At 43.5% G+C, this 12933-nt stretch overlaps 1 non-coding gene across 1 annotated transcript; it reads right to left on the bottom strand.

Annotated features, from left to right (window-relative positions):
* Nucleotides 1–12374: 12374 nt before the first annotated feature.
* On the bottom strand, nt 12375–12449 carry Trnas-uga. The gene has a single exon. It is a non-coding gene; the product is annotated as a tRNA-Ser (tRNA).
* Nucleotides 12450–12933: the final 484 nt, after the last annotated feature.

Here is a 12933-nt window from a genome sequence, read left to right as displayed (position 1 = left end):
TTCAAGAATAGGTCGTATTAGTGTTTTATAAGCGGTCTCCTTTACAGATGAACCACATCTTCCCAAAATTTTGCCAATGAACCGAAGACGACTATCCGCCTTCCCCACAACTGCCATAACATGCTTGTCCCACTTCATATCGCTCTGCAATGTTACGCCCAAATATTTAATCGACGTTACTGTGTCAAGCGCTACACTACTAATGGAGTATTCAAACATTTCGGGATTCTTTTTTCCTATTCATCTGCATTAATTTACATTTATCTATATTTAGAGTTAGCTGCCATTCTTTACACCAATTACAAATCCTATCCAAGTCATCTTGTATCAGCCTACAGTCACTCAACGAGGACATCTTCCCGTACACCACGGCATCATCAGCAAACAGCCGCACATTGCTATCCATCCTATCCAAAAGATCATTTATGTACATAGAAAACAACAGCGGACCTACCACACTTCCCTGGGGCACTCCAGATGATACCCTCACCTCCGATGAACACTCACCATCGAGGACAACGTACTTGGTTCTATTACTTAAGAAGTCTTCGAGCCACTCACATATTTGGGAAGTCAAGGAATATGGCATCCGTCTGATACCCTTCATCCATGGTTTGCAAGATATCATGTGATATGTCTTATTAAGACATTCAGCTTTTACTTCCACATCACTTGGCTTTGTTTTCGGACTATGCATTCGAATTAGGACGGACAGTAAATCTAGTACGACCCATATGTACTGAGCATACTTTATTGTCAAATCATAGGTTACAGTAAGAATATTAGCAAACACAACATCTGTTTAAAACCAACTGTCAAATCCCGACGTTAAGCAGGTACGAAGTTCGAGTGGTAAGAAATGTGTGCACGATGCGTATTGCCAAACAGATGACAGCACTGATACATAATTTGTTTCTAGTACTTTGCATGGAGTCTCTGCTGTAGCATTAGTTATCCGCGACCTATCGCTGTGGTTAGCTGCATAGATAGTTGATGTGAACGAAATGGAACCGACTGGGAGAGCTCATGACTGTGACTGAGGCAACTGTTGAGGTTAACAGTAGAAGACGTTGCTCCAGCTGAAATTTATCGAGAAACGATGGCAGTGTATGGTGAGGCCTGTGTTGGTGTCAGCGCAGTGGAATGATCTAAGGCTGGCATACGTCGAGCAACGTCATTGTGTGACAAACAAAGGAGTGGACTGCCATTGTCAGTGACTGACGAGTTTCCTTAGGCAAGAGTCGCCGAACTGATTCGAAGCGGATAGAAATGTAACTTAGTGGGTAATTTCTGGCACAATGTCAGAATTTTACAAAATCACGTTACTCACATTATTGCGTTGTCTGATTATAGGTTTGTGCTAGGTGGGTTCCAACATTGTTCACTCCTAAATAAAAGCCTGAGTGCTTGAAATTGGCCAGTGGCATTGGATACGACATCAAAGGCAGCCTTCTTGTGGCGAGCACGTTTTATACTTCGCGCCCCCGCGCTGTGCGTTTGAGTCACTTGTTGACTCATAGACGATCAGTCGCTAACAGTCTCCGTTTGCTGGTGTGGCACGTCTTTGCCATACAGGAAAGAGCAGCTGTCTCTAATTGCAGGGGAAGGTCTTTGACCGGGGCTGGCCAAAAAAGAGCGCTAGCCGCGAACAGATCGTTCGGTTCCCCCACGCAGCTTGAAACACAAAGGCACTCTCGCTTCGTTCCACTGCCTAGATTGCTCACCGTAGTAGAACTATTCAGATCCTTTTGTGTGGACACATTCAGTGCGCTAGTGAGACTGCAGAAAGCTGCGAGTATTCGGGTTGCATTCACATGACTGAGAAATCCGATAGTATTGACGTTAGGTAAAATCGTGTCCCTTTCGCGTTAGTCTTTATATGCGGACTTGCCGTGCTTCATTTTGCTCTCGTTTTCAATAGTTACTACTTCAAAAATCGTGGGGCTGGTATCCTGACCTCAGTTAACCATCGGTAAATTCATGTGACTTACAAACTACTTCTCTCAATCGAAAGTATATTCCTAAACTGTTTGTAAAGTTATTTTTACGAAATTTTGTGATGTGATGTTTGGAAGGAATATTAAATGTTCTGACTCGGTGTTTTTTCGTGGCCATAAAGGCTAATTTGCATACCAGATCTGCTCATGTGGTATTTATATATGTATTTATTATGTACATTCACTTAATGTGTTCATTGAACAAGCTCTTCTCATCATTAAGGGGCTCCGGAACGCCCTATACTTGCAATGTTAAAATAACGCTTATAAATTACATCTTCCCTCACAAAGTATTTGAGGTAGGAAGTTGAACTTTTTACAGACGATTTATTGGAATATGGGCTACAACTTAATACAGGGATTTTACAAAATTTTAGTTCAGTTATTAAAGATGATTTTTTTTTCAATTGTAATGAAAATTCACAACATTTTTTTGCAATTTTTTATTTATATATTCAAAAATATACAGTTTTTTGGAAAAAGCCTGTGTTAAATTATGCAGAAGGTACTGTGTAACATTTACTGAAAGTTTGAAACAAATATGTTTGGAAGATCCTTAGAAAACATGTAATTGGTATGAGAAAATAAAAGTTTTGGGAATCGAGCGACAAAGATTGGATTAACTTTTTAGTGCATTCCAGATCCATAGGATGGATTATCTTCATCCTCTGCAAACTCCTCCTCCAGCTTCCTCTTGTTCCTCCTCCTGTTTACTCTTGCTTGTATTTCTAGACTCTTTACAGCCCTGTCTGCAGCCCGAAGGCGTTCCTTGTCTAAAGCAAGCATCGCTCGTTGTTGTGTTCGTAGATTTTGCTACCATTTTCTTCAGTTGCAGTTACTGCAACACTGTTCCAATAGGTGGTCATGTATGAACACTTATCACATTTCAGTTGTATTTCACTAGCAAGTCCTACGTGCTTTATTATGGAGAGTTCCAGACCAACTTCACTACAATGAATACATCTTACACAGTTTGAAAAAATTCCTTTGAGAACCGACATATCAAATATTTCATTCACATCCAATTAGCCCATAAAACATTCATAGTTTTCACTCATTGAACCAAGCTTCTTCTGTGAAGTATTTTCTTTCCCACTTTGACTGCTATGGGCAGGTGTACTTAAGAGGTTAGGTTCACTCACTTGGTTATCGTCTTTATTGTTTACAGTAATAACACATACCTTTGGCTTTCCAACATTTCTCCTTTTCTTAAAAGCCTTCAGAGGATTTCTAATAACTTTACTTTTACTCATTATTATACTTCAACAAAACAGAGACTCAAGAAACAGAATTAATTACGAATATTTTCGAGATAACGACAGAGTAAATAAACATGAAACAATCGACAATCACACCAGCGATATATATTGAACCATCACAGGTTAGCCACAACACATACTTTATCTCACATCACTAAAATGTACCTGATGAACACGGACGTTAATAATAACACCATTTGACAGCAGTTTAACAGCGCCACAGTGGGTCACGCCCATGTAGAACACATTTCAAAAAAAAATTTAAAATAGTTGTAGTCTTCGGAATTGAATAAATTATATATCTATTAAAAGGTAATAGTCTGCAGATTCAGAAAACGCAAAAAAGTAAAAATTGAACTTTTCATGATTTTGAGCCTTTCCGGAGCCCCTTAAGGACAAGACAAAGTGAATAAAAAGTCGATGGTGATAGAATACATTGCATTAGATTTGGAGCCGGCCGCGGTGGTCTAGTGGTTCTAGGCGCGCAGTCCGGAACCGCGGGACTGCTACGGTCGGAGGTTCGAATCCTGCCTCGGGCACGGATGTGTGTGATGTCCTTAGGTTAGTTAGGTTTAAGTAGTTCTAAGTTCTAGGGGACTGATGACCACGGAAGTTAAGTCCCATAGTGCTCAAAGCCATTTGAACCATTCGATTTGGTGATAACATCGTGAAAGTTGCAGACTCAGAAAAAGAAATGAATAGCGTGTCATGACAAGACACTGCGCAGCTATGGAAATTAAAAGTGGACAAATGAGAAACCAAAGAAATGGTAGGTAGTGGTAGTATGGAAAAATTTGGGAGAAAGGAAAAGCAATATAAGAATTTATGATGTGAAAATTGACCGGGAAAACAAATTCGGCACCTCCGAAGTATACACACAGAGGAAAATAGATGCATAATAGAAGAGAAGAAGTCCATTTTTGACTAAGAAAAACATTTTAACCAGCAAACATATGAGAAGAGGTGACAGAAAATCCTTTTCAATATCATTTGTATGGAGTACACTGCCCTATGGAAGTGAAAGCTGGTCTTCGGACTGACTGAAAAGGAATAGGCTTGAAACTACTAAAATGCGGATATAGTGGAAAATGACAAGAATGAGATGGATGGAAAGGAAATCCAACTTCGAGGTCTTGAGGATGGTCAACGAAGAGAGAAGATTATTAGAGAACATGAAAAGGAGCAAAATAAAATTCATTTGACGTGTCGTTAGATACAACATCTTTATCATTAATATTCTTGGAGGGAAAGTGTTGGGTAAGAACCGAAGACGACGGTCCTAGATGAAATACTTGGAAGACATTGAGAAGAGGGTAGGATGTGACAGTCACATGGAACTGAAACTGAAACTGTATCGACTACGTGTTACCCTTCACACAATTTTTGTGAATTAGAATATTTATATTATATGTTATATTGGGTGTCTCATGAATTTGGACTTCGTGAATTCATTATGTTACACTTTCCTTTTGTTCACAAGTTCTACCAAGTGTATCTTACCTCCATGTCTGGGTACTTTGTTTCATGTAAAGCATACTCCAATTACATTGCATGTCATTCAGGAGCTGCATGGCACATGCTTGCCACGCTTGCATTTTTTTCATGAGAAACTTGTGAAATTCCAGATAAGGCATCGGTAATGCAGTTCTTTGATGCATATGGTGGAAGAGACGACGCCATTTTAAATTACTGTTTACGCTACAGAATAAGCTCTCTGTTGGCAAGTTAGTTGGTACTGTAGGCAGCAGATGACAAACATATGTGTCCAGCACGACGTTTGCAGCTGATTTTCTGGGTCATTGTTCAGCTTTTTTTACTTTCGAGTAACCGCCATGCCTCGTCGCCCTCACACTCTCTCCCTTCTCTCCTCTTCGTTGGGCTTTGCATGAATTTTGCCATCTTCGAACAAAATTCCAATGACAGACAGCTTTATTAGCGGGTCATGTTCGATGTCTGGGGGTATATTTTAGGGCATAATCTGGATCCATCGTCTTGTATAGACACGCAGGTAGAGATTAGAAGGTTTAAAAGAATGCTTATAGAGCGTATAGTTTAGAAAGGAGTGGCACGCTTACAAAGACTGAAGATGAAACTTTTCCCCGCTGCTTTGTGGCTTCAGATGGCATTTCTGTTCAACATTATGAATCCGAAAAAAAATACCAGTCCATGAAAATCGCCACAAAGACTCGTCATAGAAAAAATTCAAAATCCAGTCTTTGAATGGAAAGAGTTGGTTAGTCTCCCATCGGGCACCACGTGACGGATAGGAGAATGCTCGCCAGATAAGGCGGGACCCGGATAAATAGAACACACGGGGCTGACTAAAAGTAGAGCAGTGGGAGGACAGATCTGGAAGCCGGAGGGAAGGCAATCTGTCTAGGGCAGATCAAATATGAAATCACATTGGCTGGGACGGAAGCTTTGAGACTTCAGCCCCACCATTGCCATCACTTATCCTGTGCATAGCTTGCGATACGGCTGGGGAAGACTCAAATTGCTAAAAATCCAAGGAGAATCATGATGTGCCGACCCATGTAAGAAACAAATGTTGTTGATATCTGCGATAGCACATACATAAGAAACGTGTAAAATAGCAACGTGGAGTAAAGAGATCCAACACATAAAACACAGAACTGAAACAAGTGTGTTGTTACCGCCACTGAAATGAAAATGAAATTACAGGAAATGATCTAATTTCAGAATTATGTGATGATCTGTTGAGGAGTATCTGAAGAACGAAAAGGTAGTGTTGGTGACTTCATCTGGATTTAGAAAGCGATAGAGAACAGCAGTAACATCTTCGTCTTCTTCTTCTTTGGTAGCGCTACAGCTCTTGGTGAGCCTTGGCTTCTTCAACAATTTTCATCGACAGTTCCTGGTTGTTCGTTGCTCGTTTTCACCCCGGTCGTCAGTCCATCTTCTTCTTGGTCTCCCTTTTCGCCTAGCTAAATGGATCGTACCTTTCATCATTCTCTTTGGAATTATATCCTCTTGCCGTTCCCTCTATGTGCCCTAGCCATCATATTCGCTGTGATTTCACAAATTTTGCTATTTATCTTCCTTCCCCCCCTCCCCCCCCCCCCCCCCATGAACCATGGACCTTGCCGTTGGTGGGGAGGCTTGCGTGCCTCAGCGATACAGATAGCCGTACCGTAGGTGCAACCAAAACGGAGGGGTATCTGTTGAAAGGCCAGACAAACGTGTGGTTCCTGAAGAGGGGCAGCAGCCTTTTCAGTAGTTGCAAGGGCAAGAGTCTGGATGATTGACTGATCTGGCCTTGTAACAATAACCAAAACGGCCTTGCTGTGCTGGTACTGCGAACGGCTGAAAGCAAGGGGAAACTACAGCCGTAATTTTTCCCGAGGGCATGCAGCTTTACTGTATGATTACATGATGATGGCGTCCTCTTGGGTAAAATATTCCGGAGGTAAAATAGTCCCCCATTCGGATCTCCGGGCGGGGACTACTCGAGAGGATGTCGTTATCAGGAGAAAGAAAACTGGCGTTCTACGGATCGGAGCGTGGAATGTCAGATCCCTTAATCGGACAGGTAGGTTAGAAAATTTAAAAAGGGGAATGGATAGGTTGAAGTTAGATATAGTGGGAATTAGTGAAGTTCGGTGGCAGGAGGAACAAGACTTTCGGACAGGAGACTACAGGGTTATGAACACAAAATCAAATAGGGGTAATGCTGGAGTGGGTTTGCTAATGAATAAGAACATAGGAGTACGGGTAAGCTACTACAAACAGCATAGTGAACGCATTATTGTGGCCAAGATAGACACGAAGCCCACGCCAACTACAGTAGTACAGGTTTATATGCCAACTAGCTCTGCCGATGATGAAGAAATTGATGAAATGTATGATGAGATAAAATAAATTATTCAGCTAGTGAAGGGAGAGGAAAATTTAATAGTCATGGGTGACTGGAATTCGAGAGTAGGAAAAGGGAGAGTAGGAAACATAGTGGTTGAATATGGACTGGGGGACAGAAATCAAAGAGGAAGCCGCCTGGTAGAATTTTGCACAGAGCACAACTTAATCATAGCTAACACTTGGTTCAAGAATCATAAAAAAGATTGTATACATGGAAGAATCCTGGAGATACTAGACGGTATCAGATAGATTATATAATCGTAAGACAGAGATTTAGGAACCAGGTTTTAAATTGTAAGACATTTCCAGGGGCAGATGTGGACTCTGACCACAACCTATTGGTTACGACCTGTAGATTAAAACTGAAGAAACTGCAAAAAGGTGGGAATTTAAGGAGATGGGACCTGGATAAACTAAAAGAACCAGAGGTTGTACAGAGATTCAGGGAGAGCATAAGGGAGCAATTGACAGGAATGGGGGAAATAAATACAGTAGAAGAAGAATGGGTAGCTTTGAGGGATGAAGTAGTGAAGGCAGCAGAGGATCAAGTAGGTAAAAAGACGAGGGCTAGTAGAAATCCTTGGGTAACAGAAGAAATATTGAATTTAATTGATGAAAGGAGAAAATATAAAAATGCAGTAAGTGAAACAGGCAAAAAGGAATACAAACGTCTCAAAAATGAGATCGACAGGAAGTGCAAAATGGCTAAGCAGGGATGGCTAGAGGACAAATGTAAGGATGTAGAGGCCTATCTCACTAGGGGTAAGAGACCTTTGGAGATAAGAGAACAACTTGCATGAATATCAAGAGCTCAGATGGAAACCCAGTTCTAAGCAAAGAAGGGAAAGCAGAAAGGTGGAAGGAGTATATAGAGGGTCTATACAAGGGCGATGTACTTGAGGACAATATTATGGAAATAGAAGAGGATGTAGATGAAGATGAAATGGGAGATATGATACTGCGTGAAGAGTGACAGAGCACTGAAAGACCTGAGTCGAAACAAGGCCCCCGGAGTAGACAATATTCCATTGGAACTACTGACGGCCGTGGGAGAGCCAGTCCTGACAAAACTCTACCATCTGGTGAGCAAGATGTATGAAACAGGCGAAATACCCTCAGACTTCAAGAAGAATATAATAATTCCAATCCCAAAGAAAGCAGGTGTTGACAGATGTGAAAATTACCGAACTATCAGTTTAATAAGTCACAGCTGCAAAATAGTAACGCCAATTCTTTACAGACGAATGGAAAAACTGGTAGAAGCCTACCTTGGGGAAGATCAGTTTGGATTCCGTAGAAATATTGGAACACGTGAGGCAATACTGACCTTACGACTTATCTTAGAAGAAAGATTAAGAAAAGGCAAACCTACATTTCTAGCATTTGTAGACTTAGACAAAGCTTTTGACAATGTTAACTGGAATACACTCTTTCAAATTCTGAAGGTGGCAGGGGTAAAATACAGGGAGCGAAAGGCTATTTGCAATTTGTACAGAAACCAGATGGCAGTTATAAGAGTCGAGGGGCATGAAAGGGAAGCAGTGGTTGCGAAAGGAGTGAGACAGGGTTGTAGCCTCTCCCCGATGTTATTCAATCTGTGTATTGAGCAAGCAGTAAAGGAAAGAAAAGAAAAATTCGGAGTAGGTACTAAAATTCATGGAGAAGAAGTAAAAACTTTGAGATTCGCCGATGACATTGTAATTCTGTCAGAGACAGCAAAGGACTTGGAAGAGCAGTTGAACGGAATGGACAGTGTCTTGAAAGGAGGATATAAGATGAACATCAACAAAAGCAAAACGAGGATAATGGAATGTAGTCAAATTAAGTCGGGTGATGCTGAGGGAATTAGATTAGGAAATGAGATACTTAAAGTAGTAAAGGAGTTTTGCTATTTAGGGAGTAAAATAACCGATGATGCTCGAAGTAGAGAGGATATAAAATGTAGACTGGCAATGGCAAGGAAAGCGTTTCTCAAGAAGAGAAATTTGTTAACATCGAGTATAAATTTAAGTGTCAGGAAGACGTTTCTGAAAGTATTTGTATGGAGTGTAGCCATGTATGGAAGTGAAACATGGACGATAACTAGTTTGGACAAGAAGAGAATAGAAGCTTTCGAAATGTGGTGCTACAGAAGAATGCTGAAGATAAGGTGGGTAGATCACGTAACTAATGAGGAGCTATTGAATAGGATTGGGGAGAAGAGAAGTTTGTAGCACAACTTGACCAGAAGAAGGGATCGGTTGGTAGGACATGTTTTGAGGCATCAAGGGATCAGAAATTTAGCATTGGAGGGCAGCGTGGAGGGTAAAAATCGTAGAGGGAGACCAAGAGATGAATACACTAAGCAGATTCAGAAGGATGTAGGTTGCAGTAGGTACTGGGAGATGAAGAAGCTTGCACAGGATAGAGTAGCATGGAGAGCTGCATGAAACCAGTTTCAGGACTGAAGACCACAAGAACAACAACAGCGTTTGTATATCTACTATTTCGGCGTTGGTGTCTTAGTAGTTATTACCCCAGTATAGCTGGGAAGTTTCTGGTGTGCGCAGCCCTCTCGTGCCGGGCCCCTGGCCATGTCAGACGGACCCGCGTCCACTATGGAGAAACTCGCGGAGCAGCCTTCGCGAACTTTCGACTCTTGCACCGCCCCCTTCGGGGAGAACCGCGTCGGAAACGCCGCTCGTCCCGGCCTCCCGTCGCGCATAATGCTCTGCCCACCTCGCAACGGGCGAAGGATCGCTTGAATCGCGCCAACCGCCACAAATCGCCGGTGGACACCACCGGCACTGAAACCGATCATCACGAAGACTGTCCACCGTCGCGTGTCAGGGTCCGTTCATCCGCGTCGTCGTCGTCGTCCGACGATTCACCTGACGCCTAGTAATTGATCTTTCTCGTAGTGAGGCGGCGAACACATCGGCCCTGTCTGACCACCACCCGGCTGTACCTGCACCTCTTTCTACGCCGTCCCGCCACCGTGGCGAGTCTTCTGGACACCCTGACCCAGTCGGAAAGTCCTCTGGCCGTCGCTCCAGACGCCCCTCCGCCCACGCGGGCTGTGGTGGCAGCGGATCGTGTTCCGATACCCCCCTGCCGGGGGACGCCGCACCGGATGGTCCTGTGGATGAGGAAATGACTCATGCTCCCGACCCTCCTTCTCAAGAGATCTCGTCAAGCCCTCTGAAGAAAGAGAGGATACCCCCCCATTGTGGTACATAATGTCACTAATTACACGAAGCTGAACACTGAGCTCCAGCGGCTCATTGTCGGCCAATTGAGAGCTGTTTACCAAAAAGATCATGTGAAATACCTGCTTGACAGTAGGGACGACTATCTTACCATTCTCGATTTCGTAAAATCAAAGGCGATGCCTTACTTTACCCACCAGACGTCGGGTAATCGCCGCACCAAAATCGTCATCAAGGACTTGCCACCAGAGGTTACGGCAGAGGAGGTCAAGGAGGAACTGCTTCGACTCGATTTCGAAGATCCTTTGGTCCACCAGTATAGCAAGAGGAATCCTGAGACCAGGGCATTGATCCCCTGCCCTGCCCACGTCGTCTCCCTTTCCCGGAGGGAGGACATAGAGCGGATTTACCAAATCCGGTATCTTCTGTACACGAAAGTCCGGATTGAATCGTACGAGGGCCGCAACGGGCCAGCCATCTGTCGCAAATGCCAACGTTTACAACATACTGGGAATTACTGCTCCCTGGCGTTGCGGTGTGTTAAGTGTGCTGGCCCACATTTAGTGGAGAACTGCACACTCCCTGCTTTGGAGAAACCTACCTGTGCCAGATGTTTGGGAACGACGCACGATCCCCACCACATGGCATCCTGGAGGGGGTGCCCTGTTTACCAGAAGGCACTGAAGTCTTCTCCTCCACCCAAAAAGAAACCAAGAACAAATCGACCTCCCCCACCGCTACGGGACATGACCAACTACCCTGTTTTGCGGGGTACCTATTGTGGTGATTGTCAGTCGTGAGACGTAGCACCTCTGAGCTGCGATAGCTATCTGCCGTTTGCGGGGATTTTAAGCACAATCTATTACAGATATGGAATATAACACTTCACCAAGATGACACCGCATATTATGAAAATGACACATTTGTGAAGGTACGTAATAGCAAATAGCGGTGCCTGTGTTATTAAGATGGACGATGCAAAGCAAACGTGCATGTCGGAAGGAGAATTGCATCTTACTTCTTAATAACACAGGCACTGTAATTTCGTATCTATTTGCCAATACCAGTACCTCTGCCCTCCTGGAGGGAAATATATGTAACGTACGAGTGCAGATTGTGACACAAGTGCGACGGCATGTGGAAGTATACGTCTTGCGTCGTTCGTGAACATATAGCCGAAACAACGCCGGCACTGTAGCGCAGTGTGTTCGGTCAGAGGGTTAGCTACTCTCCGTAATAAAAAAACTGAGTGAATGGATCAACGATGAACTTGAACAGGTGTCATGGGACGTCCGCCCCGAACAAATGTAGCGAACAATGATGAACAAAATAAGATCAGTAGAGAAAACTAGCGGTTAAGGTGATCGACTAAACCGGGAAATCTGGTTTCGCGTCTCGGCAGAAGTTTTCATTGTCATCATACCAACATACAACCGATATTGGTTCATATTCGCAATCGCGGATACATTTCCTGCCGCGCGGGATTAGCCGAGCGGTATTAGGCGTCGCAGTCATGGACTGTGTGGCTGGTCCCGGTGGAGGTTCGAGTCCTCCTTTGGGCATGGGTGTCTGTGTTTGTCCTTAGGATAATTTAGGTTAAGTAGTGTGTAAGCTTAGGGACTAATGACCTTAGCAGTTAAGTCCCATAACATTTCACACACACTTGAACACATTTTGAACATTTCCTGTACTCTTACTTTAGCTCTAGCAATACTAAGACATTTTCCATAACGCGCATTACGCAGTGTTGGGCTATACTTTATGAGCAACCGAAAAAAATTTAAAAAAGTAAAATTCGTTAGTTGTTTTTGAGTTGTGTTAACAACATACTTTTTGAAGAGGTACTGACGTGTAAGCAAGGCCCTGAACCTGGTAACGTTGAATACGACAATTATTAGCGAAAGTGACATCTGCTACTGGGACATGAATTTTTGGGTAAAGTATAATTGAAAAAATTAAAACGTGTTCGGAAACAGGTAGAAGAACTGGAATGAGATTTTCACTCTGCAGCGTAGTGTGCGCTGATATGAAACTTCCTGGCAGATTAAAACTGTGTGCCGGACCGAGACTCGAACTCGGGACCTTTGCCTTTCACGGGCAAGTGCTCTACCAACTGAGCTACCCAAGCACAAATCACGCCCCGTCCTTACAGCCTTAGTTCTGCCAGTGCTTCGTCTCCTACCTTCCAAATTTTACAGAAGCTCTCCTGCGAAACTTGCAGAACTAGCACTCCTGAAAGAAAGGATATTCTGGAGACATGGTTTAGCCACAGCCTGGGGGATGTTCCCAGAATGAGATTTTCACTCTGCAGCGGAGTGTGCGCTGATATGAAACTTCCTGGCAGATTAAAACTGTGCCGGAACGAGACTCGAACTCGGGACCTTTGCCTAACGCGGGCAAGTGCCTGAGCTACCCAAGCACGACTCACGTCCCGTCCTCACAGCCTTACTTCTGCCACTACCTCGTCTCCTACCATCCAAACTTTACAGAAACTCTCCTGCGAACCTTGCAGCACTAGCACTCGTGAAAGAAAGGATATTGCGGAGACATGGCTCAGTCACAGCCTGGGGGATGTTTCCAGAATGAGATTTTCACTCTGCAGCACTTGCCCGC

Source organism: Schistocerca piceifrons, chromosome 8 (assembly GCF_021461385.2).
Source record: "Schistocerca piceifrons isolate TAMUIC-IGC-003096 chromosome 8, iqSchPice1.1, whole genome shotgun sequence".
Classification (NCBI taxonomy): Eukaryota; Metazoa; Arthropoda; class Insecta; order Orthoptera; family Acrididae; genus Schistocerca; species Schistocerca piceifrons.
This window is presented reverse-complemented; position numbering and strand designations above follow the sequence as displayed.